Genomic DNA, 17,552 nt, shown 5'->3' on the forward strand with positions numbered 1-17,552 from the left:
GGAATTATCAGATAAGCTTGTTTTTAAGAAGGACCTGCCCCTTGTTTTATCCCTGGGGACGTTGGTGCTCGCTTGAAAGCACAGAGTCGCCCATGAAGTAGGTGGTTGGATGGTCTCCGTGTGTTTTTTTACTTTGCACAAATACTTTGTGCTCCTTTAATGACAAGGCTTTAAGTGGCTAAGAAAACTCTCCCTAGATCATGAAAATAGTCTGTATTGCTGAGAGGATAGCTCAGGGGCAACAAGCTTGTCTCGGACGCAAGACAAAGCAGAGAAACACAGGCTTGAAACCTGCTCCCACCCTTAGAAACTGTTCCCCGGTGTAAAGCATGTTATAAAAGATGAATTATTAAATTTTTAAGAAGGCCATTAAAGTCTCCCTCTATCTAACACCCTACTCAACTACTCTGTAGCCATGCCACACAGCCAAGCAATACTGCAAAGATAGAATGATTTTAGGCTGTAACATTTTGGCTCATGTTCAGGTGGGTTTTTACAAAGGAAATAAGCATATCTGACCAGTGGCTACTGCTGGATCTGCCCAAGATGAAATATATTGACTGAAAAGGGAGGGAGGAATAGCTAGGCCGTCTTCACCAACTTGAAGAATGTCTATGCTTCTGTGGGTAGGGCCCACCTGTGGAAGATTTTGGTGGAGGGTTGTGGCCCCTGGAGTTTATAAAGGTTATCTAACTCCTGCACAATAAGAATTTTTCCTGAGTTCATTTTGGCCTAAAGGGTGAATCTAGCTAGTATTTCCCATCAAGATCTGAAAAGGTTGTGTTCTGGCCTAACTTTGTTTCCATTGTTTCTTAACAACTCATTTGCTGCCACTTGGCATATTAAATTGGCCTGTGCTCTAAGCCTGTCTGGGCCTTTCCGGGAGTGCCCTGAGTCACTGACGCCCACCCCCAACATCTTCGCCGCCATCTGCAGCTACGCCCTATTCACACACCTCGATCAACCGAGCAATGCTCAAGGGTAAGGTGCCTATCACCTACTGCCCTAATACATGTATTACCTCACAATATAGACTTAAAGCCCACTTACCATTGCCTACACTCTTCCTGCCGCCTCTACACAGCATGACCACAGACACTGCACCCTATCTCCTACACAAAGGTACGCCAACGCCTCTAACCAGCGACCCCAAACCATGGAACACCAATCCCAGAGACCAGGCACCCTTGCCATCCCAACACCCACAATGCCACACCCACAGCTCCTCAGATCCCAATACCACGCCCTTATATAACTGGATCAACTTAATCATGGTCAGCACCCTCCCCCGACACACGGACGTTCAGCCTACAGCCACCCTCCCGACAGCTACCTTCACTACCTATCCTACCAATACATGTGCCGCCTCTCCTGAGGCACCAATTCCCTAGTGGCCCCTCCTGCAGATATACGCTGCTACCATTAACCATCACAAGTACCACAGACAACACTCGTCTAGGACCACCCGGCACCACCACTATCACAATCAGCTTTAAGCCCAAAAAAGTAGGCTACACTTGTCACCCCCCAATCCCACGGCACTACTCCCAGCCAACGCCGCTCTTCTAGAAAACATAAACCCTTGCACCAGTAGTACCGACCACACACAACTGCACCCCTATGAGGCCTCTCAAAACTGACCTAACCCTCATTCTTACCAGCTATCGACAAGTCATGGTACATTGCCCCATGCCTGGGAAATATGAGGCTCACACACCGATCCACAAGAACACCCAACCATGCCACAAACAAATGCCTAACCTAGTTCTCTAACCACCTTGCACACCAACCCCAACCCTGCACCCACACCAAAAACCACCACTGCCAAGCCAAGCACTCATCCATCAGCCTCCCATCCAAAGCCAACCATGCCCATCTCAAAACCACTAAGAATCCCACAGCACCTACTTTCCTAGGCGCCCTTGTCAATGCTAGGTCAATCCCAGCACATGCCTTTGACATTTCCGACCTTATCACAACCAAGAACTTAGATCTGCTAGCCATTATGGAAACCTGGCTACAGGCCTCATCAGTCCCATCCCTCTCCCTTGCTGTACCTCCTAACTGCACCTTCTTCCACAACGATAGATTGGGCGCCATAGGTGGAGGGGTGGCCCTGATTGCGAAGAACTCGCTTCGTTTCCGCAAACTCACCACTGTCACCCCCACCTGAAGCAAAATCCTCTCAGTGAAACACACCATCTCCAACACAGCCACCACCACCATTCACATAGTCTACCGACCCCCAGGCCCACCAACCAGCTTTGAAGAAGATATCACCCAACTCCTCACCACCAACGTCAAACCGACGTCCATGACCATTCTAATGGGCGACCTCAACCTGGGCTTCCAAGATACTACTGACCCTGGCACCCTATCCCTGGCTAATGCAGTGGAAGCCATAGGATTCTCACAATGCATCCCAGGTGCCACTCACACAAAAGGCTGCATACTAGATTGTCTATTGGATATGAGCTGCAAAATTAGAATCCTAACTAACTCGCTTTGCCCGTGGTTGGTTCACACCATCATAACATTCTCTCTACGCACATGCATCACACCATCATCCACCCATGTGCTCCTACCACAAATACTATCTAGAAACACCAGTAACATCTCCCTAACTAGCATTCTGCCCTTGCTATCTAAGCTTGCAAACACAGAACCACCCTCCACTGACCCTGCTGTCCTCACAGAAATATACAACACAGCCATCGACTCTGTGGCCCCGCTAGTCCAACGCAAAGCGATGGCCCCAGCACACTGCAACATGTGGTTCTCTGATGACCTCAAAACCCTCTGTGCTGAGAAAAGAGCAGCCAAAAAACACCCTCTCAGCCTCCAACAAAGCCTATTTTACTACTATCACCACATCCTACAAACAAGCCATCCTCCTGGCCAAAGGTTCCAGATATATGCCAAAATCACAGAAGCCAGTTCAAACACACCAGAACTCTTTGCCATTTTAAGAGAACTGGTATCCCCAGTACCACTCACAGATAGCGGCATCAAAGACAGCGCTTGGTGCGCTAATATACATTATGTCCTCCTAGACAAAATCACCAACTCCAGCAAAAAATCTAACTCAAGTTTGACACCCTGAACTGTCACACTACCATCCAGCTGGACTGGCAGCCCCTAAGCACAACCTCACACTATTCAGCTTCAAGCCAGTCTCCATTCCTGAAGTAATCCACATTATCAAAGGCCTCAAGCCATACAAATGCAAAGGAGATGTCTGCCCCGTCACTGTTATCAAACACTGTGCCGAATCACTGGCCCCCTTCCTACTACGCCGACGATACACAACTACTCCTACCCATCACAGGTGACCATGGTGTCGACTCTCACACCCTGCAGGCAGTCCATCTAATCATCCAGGCCTGGATGGTATCACACCAACTCTGCCTCAATGACGATAAGACCGAGATCCTCTTAGTCGGTACACAAACAGCTCTAAGCAAACTAGACAAAGCCTACAAATCCTTTGATATTGATGGGCTCACCAGCTCTGTATCCAGCGAAGTCAAGACCCTCGGTGTCTACCTAGACTATACTGTCTCACACATGATCAACACCTGCAAACCATTCCTCTCCACTGAGAGCCGCCTCACCATCGCTAGGGCCCTCATAGGCTCAACAACTCGACTAACCATTTGCTGGCACCTATGGTCGCAACATTAGCAAACGTCAAGTGATCCAGATTAACGCTCTTAGGGCTGCAATGAACATTCCCAATCGGGAACACATTTCGGCAGCGAGAGGGCGTGTGCACTGGTTACCTATCAAAGAGTGCATTCTCTTCAAAACCCTTGTCATCATGCATAAATGCATCTCCAATATAGCTCCTACCTATCTATCGCCTAAGTTTGAAAAAGCACAGACCACACGGACAACACGCACCACCCAGCTGCTCTGCCTTACCACCCCCAGATTCAGACGCCAAAGATCAGGTAGTCAAAGCTTCACGGTCATAGCCACAAAAAACTGGAATGACCTACCACCTTCGCTAAGAGCAGAAGAGTCACTCCTCACCTTCCGTAAACACCTAAAGACCCTACTGTTTTCCCAAGAAACCGCCAGATGCCCTTGTTTCCCCAATCCAGCCGCTACCACTCAACTGACCGCCTCTAACACCAGCCACCATAGAGAGTCGGGAGCCCCAACCTAGCCTACCTGACTTGGACACTGAGTCAACCAAGCTTTGCAGTATTTTTATTGCTCACTTAAGTAATACTATGTACCTGCACTATCTGTTGTACAAATGTCACATTCTTTCAGCAATATGTAACACCTATGTTATTTGAATGCCTTAACCAGTGCCTTGATGTCTATGTGCTTAATGACATATACACATGATTTAAATAAATAAAAATAAGAAATAATACAAATCAAGTATGGTTGGGATACGCCCCACACTGTGGGACCTTGTACCAATGAACATCCGACTGCCCCCACACATCTGAACAATCAAAAAAAAAAACAAAAACCCCATCTTCAAGTACCAGAGTCCCTAAAATACACCCCCCTCCCGGGACAAACCCATTCGGAATCCCTCCTTGTAGCCATCCTTTACAGCCCACCGCCTTATCTTCCCCCACTCTCACTTTCGTCACTGTAACATGTTTCCTGGTAACTGTAAATGTTAACTATTTTCTGCGACATTAAGCAATATTATGGCATTATGGCCCCTGTAGCTATCTAATGTATGCCTCTAACTCCTACCAATGTACAGCGCTCCATTGCTTCCCGAAGCTAGGTACATGCCTGCTACGAAATGTTTCCTTTTGGGAATCTTTTATAGACTCGTTCTGTGAGTCGCTCTGAGCATATTTGCTTACAGATTTGATTCTCGTGACCCTGTTTCAGAAAGTGACAGGTTTTCTTCCTTCTCACTTGCCACTGCAGCTCATTTCTTTGGCAACGCTGGCCAGTCCCTAAGCTGTCAATGCAGAAGGACCTTGTCGCCCAGTTTGCCTTTTAGTGTCAGACTACTTGTCCCTATGGCCGCTAATACAGGGCAATCCTGTCCCCCATTTCCTTTAAGCCTGGGTGGATTTCTAATCAATGCATTCTGAACTGTATTTTTATATTTTCCTGGTGAACCGCTGTGCACCTTTACTTTTTTACCACAAGGTTGCCTTTTGTCCAGTATTGTTTAAGCCTTGTCTTTATGAACCACTGGCTATGTTTGGTCTTCTTTCATGTGTTTGCTCAGATGCTGGGAGCACCACTGCGACCGCCATTACCAGATCAGATGAGAAGCTTACCGGGCCCTATCCCGCCATGAAGCCTCGTCTTTGCACTTGCGACCCTAGGGCCCCTTTCACAGCAACATCCAGCATGAAGAATCTTCTCCGAATATTCCAACTTAACTTAAGTCACTCGTCTTCCTATTGAGAGACAATACTGCACACCCATTTTATCACCCCACTGACAATTATTTCCTATGTCTGCCTATATCAGCCATAATTAATATGGCATGTGGTCTGAACCGCAGGCCCGGCCTTCTTGCTCAATGCACAGTGCGATGAAAAAACTTTTATAATTAGTTACATGCAGGCCGTGAGATTTGCTTTTCCATGTTGTGATGAAGTTCAGTACAGTTTTTTTTAATAGTTTGGGATGCGGGCCAATGGTCTTGAGCTGGGTACATCGCAGTCTCCTTGTCTAAACATCAGAGTCAGTTGCTAAGTAGGCTAAGAAGGTTTTCTCTGCGAAGGAGGCCAATGTACAATACAAACAAAGATATCTGCAAAACACTGCAAACTAACTACAAAATGCAGTCCTTCTGTAGTTTTTTCTGTAATTCTAAACAGGATTCTGAAGTTTGCATGCACGTTGTTGGAACAATCCCCAGTGGCCGTTGAAGTACATGGCTGTGTCCTTGGCTCGTCTTTGCATGAGAAAGGTGCAGTCAGCTAAAATGCAATTGTTGGCACAATCCCTAGTGGCCGTTGAAGAACAGGGATATGTCCTTGGCTACTCTTTCCACGAGAAAGGTGCTGTCAGATAAAATACAATTGTTGGCACAATTCCTATCTACCAATGAAGGTCTGGGATAGTGGGTTTGGAATAGGGATGGGCTGGAAACATAGAAAGTATAAAACAGAATATGCTCAGCCCCTCCACACAGTTGTTCAGGGCGACAGAGCTGAAAAGGCAGACAGGGGCAGTTGCAGATGGCCGGAAGCAGATGAAGAGCAGCAAGGCTTCCCAGATGGGAGGGGTCAACCCACTCCTAATTCTGTTTCTGGAATTTCAAAGCCCCAAGCTGGATTCCGGCTATTTTGAAACACTTTTGAGCTTCTTTGGGAAAGATCTTTGCTTTTTCCCCCAAGGCACTTCTGCTCACAGCCTAAGAGCGGACACCATATTCTGAATTGGCTATATGCTGGCACCAGTAAGTCCAATGACATTTAATTCTTTTTGAACCATTTTATCCTATTTTAATGTTTTTGCGATGAAAAGCTCATGGCGCAGCAAATAAGTGCCTTTTTGTTTTTTTTTCAATTTTTTCATATTTTCAATGTTTTCATTTTCATTTTGAATTGTGGATTTTCCCAGGCATCCAGTCCTTTCCAGCCCTCTTCAAATCCCTACCTTCTACAGTAAGTGAGTATGAGGAGGCCCTTTACCCGGCATTTGATATCACATTGAGAAGGTTATTGCGGTATTGATTGAGCCAGATGCCTCTATGAGATTGCCTATCATGATTTGGTGAGGCAGGTGCTAGATTTTCTAGCATGATTTGGGAGGTTGCCTATCACGACCTGGTGAGGCAGGTAGGTGGTTATTAAGGTGACTTTGATTTCTTGGAGAAGGTTGATCAGTCTTAGTCCTGATTTGAGGTAGAGGCAAATGACAATGGTTCAGCTTTTCCATGAATTATTTATTGCATTTTTAAGTGTGTTGTGTATAGTGATGACAGTAATGGTAATGTTTCTTTATTACAATTTTCTCATAATTGAAACATGTATTTTTACATGAGCGTGTAAGACATATTAATTGAGTGTTCATTACCGAGTGTTATCGGATGACTTTGAACCTGAACATTGAGTGTGATGCATCTATTTGAAGTACTGTGTATTGATGTGTTATACAAGGTACATGTCTTTTAATACACACCAGGTGTTAATGGATGGAGTGGGCAGTGGACTGTCAAATCTTGCTGTTTTTGCTTTGTGCTAAAAAGTCAAATCTTGCTGTTTTCGCTTTGTGCTAAAAAGTCAAATCTTGCTGTCCATTGCGAAATTCTCTGTATTTTTCTTGTATACTGTGTCTTCTCTGTAACTTGCCAGCCCAGTGACCTCACCACTCTCTTTTGCCCGACACCTACCTGCCTTAGCCCCCCACAGTATCTCCATCCTCTCCTTACTTCCACCCCAATGGCGCTTTCTGTTTCTCCTATCTTCTCCAACTCCTTCTCCATTGACTATCCTTCCCTTCTCACTAAGTCTGGTAGGAAGAAGTTCAAAAAGGATATCTTGGCCTCTAATCCTGGTCTTCCTATCGCTGACACCTACTCCAATGCTTCCGCAAGACAGACCCTTACCGACATCCTCTTTGTCGTTCCTTAGCCAGATCTATGGACTCCTCATATGGTCTCTGTGCTCTGCCCTATCTCCTCCTCCCCTATTAATGGTGGCACTCGCTGGGAAGTTCTCATGGCTTCCTTTGACTCCTCTAAAGTCATCATTAATGTCTACCTGGCACTGTCATGGTCCAAGGCCCTCAGGCCAATCTCCTCCTCTTTGATATGCGCTTCCCTCGGCTCATCAATTTCCTCTCATCTCCTGTTGTCCCCTCCTCTGCCCCCTTGGCTACCTTGCCCTCTCTCTCCTCCTCCTCGTGTGCCCCTCCTAGGTCTCTTTCTCCTCCGCAGGGCATACCTCTGATCTATACCCCTCCCCAGAAGGTCTTTAAGGCTGGCAACCTTCTTCATATTGCCACTCTCAACGCTTGCTCTTCCACATACATTCCTCTGACATCTGCCACCTCCTTGAAGAACTAGACCTTGATGCCCTTGGTCTTACTGAGACATGGTTCACGGCCAGCTCTGTTACAAGCTTTGACACTCTCCTCTCTGATGGCTACAAGATCCTCTCAGCACCCAGATCCTCCCGGTCCGGTCGGGGGGGGTAGCCCTGATCTTTCCTGAGTGGATTCCTGCCTCTATCATTACCACTCAGACCTACTTCTCTTTTGAATGCCTTGTCTGTAGGCTTTCTCTCTCGCCTACCCATTCTCTTACTGTGGTTACCATCTACCGGCCTCCTGGTCAAATCACCTCATTTCTCTCTGAGTGGGCAGACCTCTCCTCCTCCCTCCTGGCCTCTACCACTCAACTCCTCCTCCTTAGTGACCTAAATATACATTTAGACTCTCCTTGCTCCTCCTCTGTACTCTTCCGTGACCTCTGCGGCTCCCTCTCCCTGTCCATCCTCCCCTCTGACCCGACTCACTCTGCAGGGCACATACTCGATGTCTTGATCTCCTCTGCCCTCCCCCTCTCCATCCCTCTGATCACTCCTCTCTCCTGGAGTGATCACTCCCTCCTCTCATCTCATCTCTCCCTCTCTTCCCCCAAGCCAAGCCTACCCCAACACTGCCACCTACCTTCTCGGACATCCGTCCCATGAAGCGTGTGTCAGTTGAGGCTTTTGCTGCCACTTTCTATCCCCCCCCCTCCACCTTTGGCTGTCTCTCGTCCTGATACAGCCCTGTCTCTGCTCTACTCTTCAATGTCTGATACGCTTGATGTTCTTGCCCCTGTCATGAGGATCCGTTTGAAGTCCAAAGCCAAGTGCAATTCCTGGTATGACTCTGACCTAGCTACAAACTGGCCTGTCACCTGCTACAAAGGCAATACCGACTCTCAAGAAGAGAGTCCATATTCAAGCTCGTGTCTCTGTGGCATCTAACAACACAGCCAAACTCGTTAAAATCTGCAAGGAACTGGCCAACCCTGCTGCAGTCTCTACCCATCCTGTTGCCTCCCAGGCTCTTTGCAATGCCCTTGCCTCTCACTTCATTTAAAAAACCCAGGACATCCTGTCCACCCTCTCCACCCACACTCCTCCTCTTCCCTCTCCATGTGTGCTTGCTGACCCTCCTTTAGCCACCCTCCCACCATCCTTCTCGTCCTTTCCTCTTTTCACCCCTGACGAGGTTGCTAGACAAGTCCGATCTATGAAAGCCTCTTCAAAACAGGTTCATCCCTGTTCCTCTAAAACCATCAAGGACCACATTGACACCATCGCTCCGGCCCTTGCTGATTTTTGCAACCACTCCTTTGCCTTGGGATACTTCCCCTCCCCTCTGAAGCACTCCTTTGTGCATCCACTTCTCAAGAAACCCACAGCTGATCCTTCTTGTCCAGCTAACTATCGCCCAATTTCCATTACTCCCTTTCTTGGCAAACTCCTGGAAAAGTTGGCCATCTCTCATCTTAACCTTCATTCCAATTCTGTTGGCTGTCTCCATGACCACCAGTCTGGCTTCAGAGCTGCCAGAAGCACGGAAACTGCTCTCCTAAACATCCGTGAAGATCTGCTCAGCAACCTTGACTCTAACATTCCCTCTGTCCTCATCCTCTTAGATCTCTCTTCTGCCTTCGACACGGTCAACCATACCATCATGCTCAACCGTCTCCGTGAAAACCTGGGTGTCACTGATCAGGCTCTGGCCTGGCTGACCTCTTTCCTCTCAGATCGACCCTCCCAAGTCTAACTTGGGTCCTTCCTTTCATCTATCTTCCTCTCTACCTGTGGTGTTCCCCAGGGGTCTAACCTCTCATCCTGGCTTTTCAAACAAAACCTGGCAACTCTCGCCCACTGCATTGCCATTTTCTTCTCAAATTTCCAGTGCTACGCTGACGACACTCAACTCATTTTCAGGCTGCCCTCTGCCACCTCCTCTCCCTCTCTCATCTCTGATTGCCTAACTGCCATTCAAGATTGGTGTGCCGCCAATGATCTTTGTCTGAATGCCAGCAAGACAGAGATCCTCCTCATCAGCACACCTTCACCATCCTTTCCCCTCACTCTCTGGCCGGGCTCCCTTGGCCCTCCTCCTACCCCCACCTGCGAGGCTGAGAACCTTGGGGTCATCTTTGACTCCACCCTTTCCTTCTTCGCCCACATCTCTGAGGTCTCTAAAAAGTCAAATTTCCGACACCACCTCCTCAGAGGTACTCTGCCTTTCCTCTCCTTCCCCCAGAAGCTCATGGTATCTCAAGCTCTGGTTCTCTCTAGCTTGGACTATTTTAACAGCCTCTATCTAAATCTACCTGCCTCTACTCTCCACCCTCTGCAACTAATCCAGAACAGGACTGCAAGACTTGTCCTTGGCTTCAAGCCCTGGGATCGTATCTCTCCAGCTCTGAAATCTCTCCACTGGCTCCCAGTGGATGCAAGGATTACATTCAAAACCCTCTGCATTGTCCACAAGGCTTTCTGGGGCCTGGGTCCAAAATACCTTCAGCTATCCCTCCGCAAATACTGTCATGATGCCCGCTCCCGGGGAGCCGGTTCAAGCCCTGCGTCCCCGAAAGTGGACATCCAGTCCCCAAGGAAGGACCCAGCAACCCCATATAGGGGCCCTTTGGACAGTGTCCTGGCGCCTATGGCGCCAGGCTCATAAAGGACATCAGTCCTGGCGCCATAGGCGCCAGGCTCATTATAGGAGTGCTTGGGTGCACTTACCTGATGCAGACCATGCTGCAGGATCCCGGCCTCCTTGAGGCCTGAAAGGAACTACTTTACCTATGGGACTAATTTACCATCCCGGCGTGGTCGGGGAAGGATACATACCTGATTGGAGGAAGGATACATACTTGGAACTTCTTCCAAGGCTATTTAAACCCCACCCGAACAGCCAGACGTGCTTTGCGTTGTTCTGCATCTAGCAGCTGGACGCTCACCGTGTCTGCTCCTGCATCCTGACTTCAGCCACGCCTGCCAGCATCCTGGATCACCTGCAAAGGAAGAGAAGAAGAGAACAGAAGAAGGAAAAGTCCTTACCTGCTAAATCCGCATCCCGGAGACATCTCGCCGACAATCCTGAAAAGGAAGACTTTTATTTAAAAGCTCATCGCGTCGATCGCTGCAGCGCCGCATTCCACTCACCTTTACAGGGCGCCTCCATGTTCAGCAGCGATCATCCGGATTCGCAGTCACGCCCCAGTGCCTAGGGAGAAAAAGACCAGAACAAAAGGTGAGAGAGAGAGAAGGGAATAAGGAAAGCTAAATCTCCATGTTAAGACTTACCTGTTGATTCATTCCCTCTTCATTTCGGGTCCGCGCCGCGTCCTGGCATTTCCGGACCCCGGCCCCTAAGGGGAAAAAAAGAGACATCAGCGTTAATGAGCGAATGAAAAGACATTACCAAAAAAACGCTCATTAAAGACTTACCTGATTTCTACAAGGATTTCACCTCTCATCTCGGGTCGGTGCCTGTTCCCCGGCATTCCGTACCCCGGCCCCTAAGGGGAAAAAGACACTAGCATTAGTACATTAATGCATGGACACAAGGGGAACCTCTTATAAAAAAACTTACCTGGAAGCCAAGCAAGTTTGGTTCTCACCAATCCGAAAATCCAGTGAAGTAACTGGATACCAACGCGCCCCTGCATCAGAAGCAGGATGGAGAGCTCGTCCTTTCAGACCCTAAGAAGGATATTTCTGCGAGCCAGACAAGCCAGATTTGGGGGCCCGGTCCAGTCCGTCTTCCGAACCCTGCGCATCACCTTAGAAGAGGTCACAGCAGCGCGAACCAGGCCAGCGCCTCTGTGGGAGTCAGGTGAGCGTAACAAATACCTCCCCTCTCGAGCTCTTCGCTCCTCTACCTCCAACTCACTCAGGGTCAGTCGTTTTTCTAAAAAACTAGCTGGGGGTAGATCTCTGTTTTCGGCTGGGGCCTCCCTCTGGAACAGCCTCCCTGCCACTCTAAAACTTGAGGAGAACCATCTCCGGTTCCGGAAGCACCTCAAGACCTTCCTCTTTTCTTCTGCCTTCGCTCCCCCTCTCCCCTGCTGATCTGTTCTCTCTTGGCACCGTGCACCTGGCCACCCTCTGTCTTTTGGGCCCAGGTACCTGCTCGTCCTGCCACCCTCCTGCACTGCCTCCGGGCCACCCCTTGCACTGGGGTCTGTATCTGTACCCATACAGCCCCCCTTTTTCTTCCTGCACTCATCAGACCTACCCTGTCTGCTGCCTTAAACATAGCACTTGCAAATTGCTGGCTGCATTACCACTGTTTGTTGCCTTTATTATTTATTTATTGTTATTTCTCCTCTGCTTCAAACTTTCCACCTCTCCCCCCTTCCATGCACTTTACCCCTCCCCCCTCACCCATGCACTTGCGCGTTCTCAATGTCACTGGGCCTAGTAAGATCGCTGTTTTGTTGTCCCCTGCTCCCCTCCCTTGCCTTGTTGCGCTCTGAAACACTTGTGTACGAGCGCGCTAGAAATAGAATATCAATCAATAAATCAATCAAAAATATATGTGACATTGGTAAACCTCTCGTGTATTGGCAATTGAGAGCAGCCACCTACTGCAAAGGTTGCTGCCTGCTCTCTTTACTGTTGCACAGTGACAGGTACATGCTTTTCCCTAACCCTACACCTACCACACAGCCCCTGCTGGGGTGTCCATGGAAACTCCCCTGGTGGTGGAGGCAAGGCTCTGGAGGTAGAGGTGATAATAACTTTGACACCCAGATGGGACATTGCTCACCTTATCAATACCCTAACAATATTCTTCCCTCCTGGCTACTGAAGAAGGTCCTTGGGGGTTATCACAGGCCTAGCGATACAAAGAATAAAATACACTCTAGTGAAGAGCAGGGTGTAAGCCAGGGGAAACTCTGTACAAATACATGAAGACACCTGGTACTAAGCCAGGAGACATATTTGAGACCCTACACATTAGGAGGAATCTAGATCAAATACAGCACACACACTATTGGTATCCCGAAGTAGCCTTACAGCAGGTAGATCACCAGCACTGTTTCACGGGGTCTTATAGGGATGCATTGTGTATTTCACACTTTAAATTGCTGACTGGGGAAATGAATCACGAGTGGGCAATTCACTATTGAGTTATCCCCAAATCAGCGGTGCATGTGGTTCTAGGTTATAGACCTCCAGGAGCATTTAAGGAATTTCTAGAAAGTCTTGACTATTTTCTAACCACAGTGGCCAGTAAACAGTCAGATATCTTATTATTGGGGGATTGGAATTCATGGTTGGATGACCAACGTAACCAGGTTCTACGGAACTTTGGGATACTTTAGAAACTCATGGCCTTGGCCCTTTAGGAATATTACCTACTCACAATAAGGGTCACTGCCTCGATTTGATAATAGTAAGAGGTATTTGTACCACATTATTGGACAATATACCGATCTGTTGGTCAGACCATTTGTTGCAATTATTTGCACTAATGGGCAAATCAATGAATTCTCAAAGTCCTATAGAAGCTACTAGGATATTATCTTGGCAACACAAAGATCTAGATGATATATCGGCACAGGAAGTGATGAATGCCCAGTGAAGATTTCTTCCTTACTGGGACACAATTTATGGAAGTAATCTGTTCCTGGGATGAACTTAAAAAACCTATGCGAAAGAACGCAGCAAGGAAAATGCACCTAGATTTGAAAGCACACAGCAGGGAAAAATTCACCTAGACTTGTAAGAAGGCAGCAAGGAAAACCGACCTAGATTTGAAAGAATGCAGCAGGGAAAATGCACCGAGATTTGAAAGAACACAGAAGAGAAAATGCATATAGATTTGAAGAACACAGCAGGTAAAATGCACCTAGATTTGAAAGAATAGAGCAGGAAAATGCACCTAAATTTGAAAGAGCACATCAGGGAAAATGTACCCAGATTTGAAAGAACAGAAGGGAAATTTCAAGACCTTAGACAATTCAGCTAAATGCAAATCCAGAGTCCTCACACAATTAGGGCAAATGCAAACCTGGGCTAAATGTACTCAATTATGCTAAGTGCAGGCTTTGGTTGCCTTTTATTGTTGGATTAAATGCACACTTAGGTTATTTTAGTCACATTGGGCTAAATGCAAGCTAATGGTTACGTTACCCCAGTATGCTAATTGCAAAAGTGGCTAACCAGCACAGATGGGCTAGAGGTACGTTAAGGCTACCCTACACACTTATGTGCATGCATGGTGCTTTATGGTTTTAGGTATTAGGCGTTGTAGGGTAGAAAATAGTACAACAATGGCTGTACTCCTTGGCCGCACCACACTTCCCGTATCAGTCACTACTGGTTGATTGTGGCAGGCTTTCCAGGTGAACAGGATTACTTAGATTCTTTGATAGACTTGGCAGGTTGTTGGAGGGTTGCCTGTGGTAGGTTTTCCTGCTGTTGCTTCTGGCCGAAAGACCCCAGGAGCAGTAGGTGCAAGAAGAGTTCCAGTCATGTCCAGGAGCTCTGTGCAACCTCCTTTCGTAGAACAATGCAGCAGACACTGGTGCAGGACTTTAGGATCCTCGACTGGCTTCAGGAAAGCTGGTTGAAGTGACAGTCACCGATGCACGGCGACAGCAGGTGTCACAGATGTCGAGGTTGAAGAAAGCCTTCTATCTCGTGCCCCTTGGATGCTAGGATGCTGACATTTCACATAGAGGCTACTTACAGGACAAGCTGAAGACCCCTGTCGTTAGAGTCAAAATGCAGAACAGCGATAATAACTAAATTATACATTTATTTGTTAACAAAGTCTAAATCCAAAAGGTTCATCTTCATGCATTTCTGAAACAAACTAAGGGTAGCACAAGAATGAATGTTTACGGTTAAGTCATTCCACAATGTAGGGTCAAGTAATTGAAAAGGACAAAAGCATGAAGGAGCACAAGGGGGGTAAAAAGTGGATAACACAAATTTGGAAGAATGATGTAGTGGTGGTTGATTCAGTTTATTCAAATCAGATATGTGTGAGGGGGCAAGTCAATGAACACATTTGAAAATAATACATAGATAATGAAACTGTAATCTTCGATGAATAGGGAGCCACTGCAGACGTGCTAATTCAGGGGTAATATGATCTGAGTAGAATGGGGGAAAGACAATGATTTGAAAATGTTAATGAACAAACCCTGACTGCATTATAATGCTGTGCTGCTAATGCATAGTGCATGTTCAACAAGTGCCTTATTGCCATTGTTAGCTGAACTTTAAGTTCCATTGCACATGTCTTAACCCTGACAGCTTCATTGCCTACCATGTAGCAGTGCTCGCATCCATAATTCAAGCTGCTGACATGTTTCCCTTTTGGCATTGGTAAGCATGTTTTAGGCTGCTGCTTTCCTAGGTAAGGAGGCTCTAATACACAGAAGTGATCCTATAGTAAGAGAGCTTGCCTACTCAAACTGTATGAAAACTGTAGAGGTAGCTTACCTTGCAGAAATTACTGTATCATGATATGTCTTCCTGATTGTATTGTGCAGATCCTGAGAACACAGCCTTTGCCTTAGACTTGTATTCTGAGACACTGTCCTTCCTTTGACACATTGTTTCTAAAGAGAACTAGTCTTGTCTACGCCTCCCTCTCCATTGAAAGGCATGTGGGCTCTGTTGAATAAAAGCCAATGCCTGGAGGAGTTCAAGGTTGTTGTGTCGTGTTTTTTTATTGCCGTTTGTTTGTTGCTGTCCTGTGACTTTGCTAAAGAAAAGAAAATCATTCAACAATTCATTGGAATAGTCTGTGGGTATTTTTCTGCAACAGTAGCTTAATTGAAAAAGAATCCAAACTGCAGAACGTAAAATTGATTGCATGGGAAAATTGAATATTTAGAGAGACCAACATAAAGAAAACAACAGTAGTTTAGTTTAGACAATACCAAAGATTGGAGTAATAGCTTGGTGGATGACAAGGTAAATAAATGTTGAATCTTATGGATGTTGAAATCTGCAAGTGCGTGTAAGGAACAAGTTACTTACCTGTAACTGTTGTTCGCCCGCATGGGTCTGGCATGGATTCACATGCTCATGAATATTCCCCGTTGTCAGGCTGGGAATCCTCGGTAAAGAAAAAATCAGTTTCAGTTTCATTTCTGAACTGTCTTTCTCCTAACAACCAATCACTGGTCTCTGGGTCATGCTGCCTCCAGCCAATGACTGCCCTCTACCTAAGCCCCTCCTCTGTCAGCCATCTTCAGATTTGGTAGTACGCAAAGTGGCAGTAGAAACAAGAGAAGAGCCGCCGAGGGGTAGGCGGGAGGGTTCACATGTGAATCCATGCCAGACCCATGCTGGAGAACAACAGTTACAGGTAAGTAACTTGTTCCTTCTCCAGCATGGGGTCTGGCAGGGATTCACATGCTCATGAATAAAGAATACATAGCAGTACACACATGCACAACCACGGGAGGTGGCAAGGCTCAATATTAAGCATCTCTTACCTCCTCACCAGGCTCACCTTCAAGCAAACAGGTTGCGCAGCACTACTTGCCCGACTCTGGACTCCTCCCTGGAGTCCCTGTTGATGCAGTAGAATCTCGGGAAGGTGTGTGTCGAACTCCACACAGCCGCCCTGCAGATGTCCAGCTTGGGCACACCAGAAAGGAAATTCATAGTTGCATCGATCGCTCTGGTCAAATGGACCCTCGACTGCCAGGCAACAGTCGGTTTGCGAACTGGTGACAAAGGGTGATGCAGCCGGAGAGCCACCTGGAAGTGGAAGCCTTGGAGAAGGCCTTCCATGATTCACAGGGCCAAAGTTCACAAAAAGCTGTGACGTCTTCCGGAAACTCTTTGTGCGGTCCACATAGAACTTCAACACTCTAGCCACATCTAGCGAGTGCAAAATCCTCTCAGGTTACACCAAGGGCTCATTTAGATGAACGTTTGACAGCACCTTGGGCATGAAAGAGGGGTACGTCTGCAGCATTACCCTCGTCTCGTGGATTGCCAAGTAAGGTGGTTTACAAGAGAGGCCCTGGATCTCTCCCACTCATTGTGCGGAGGTGATGGTCACACGAAACGCTGTTTTCCACAACAAAAACTTCAGCGCCACCAAATGCATAGGCTCGAAAGGAGGACCCATGAGCCTAGTCAACACCACATTGAGCTCCCATGTCGGGGCTGGAGCCTTAACCGCCGGGAATGAACGGAACAGTCCTTTGACAAACTCCTCAACTAGACGGTGTGACCACAGCGACGACCGACCCAGAGATCTGATGTAGTGGGAGATAGCCGTCAGATGGACCTTGATGGAGGTATGGGCCAGTCCAGCCTTGGCCAACAACAGCAAATACGGCAGTACTTGAGGAGCCGTGACTGGTAGAGGATTGATCCTCTGTGCACGGCACCAAACGGCAAACCTCTTCCATTTATGTCCATAGCATTTAAGAGTAGACAATGCTCTGGCCTTGGCAAGCACCTCCTTGCAGTCCACTGGGAGATCATAGCACCCGAATTCTAGCGCTGCAGGAGCCAGGCCTGCAGGTTCACAGATCCTGGGTCATAGTGCAGAATTGCGCCTCCTTCCAGGCGAGAAGATCTGCGACCACCGGAAGCTTG

Source organism: Ambystoma mexicanum, chromosome 4p, assembly GCF_040938575.1.
Source record: "Ambystoma mexicanum isolate Mex_15411 chromosome 4p, UKY_AmexF1_1, whole genome shotgun sequence".
NCBI classification, from domain to species: domain Eukaryota; kingdom Metazoa; phylum Chordata; class Amphibia; order Caudata; family Ambystomatidae; genus Ambystoma; species Ambystoma mexicanum.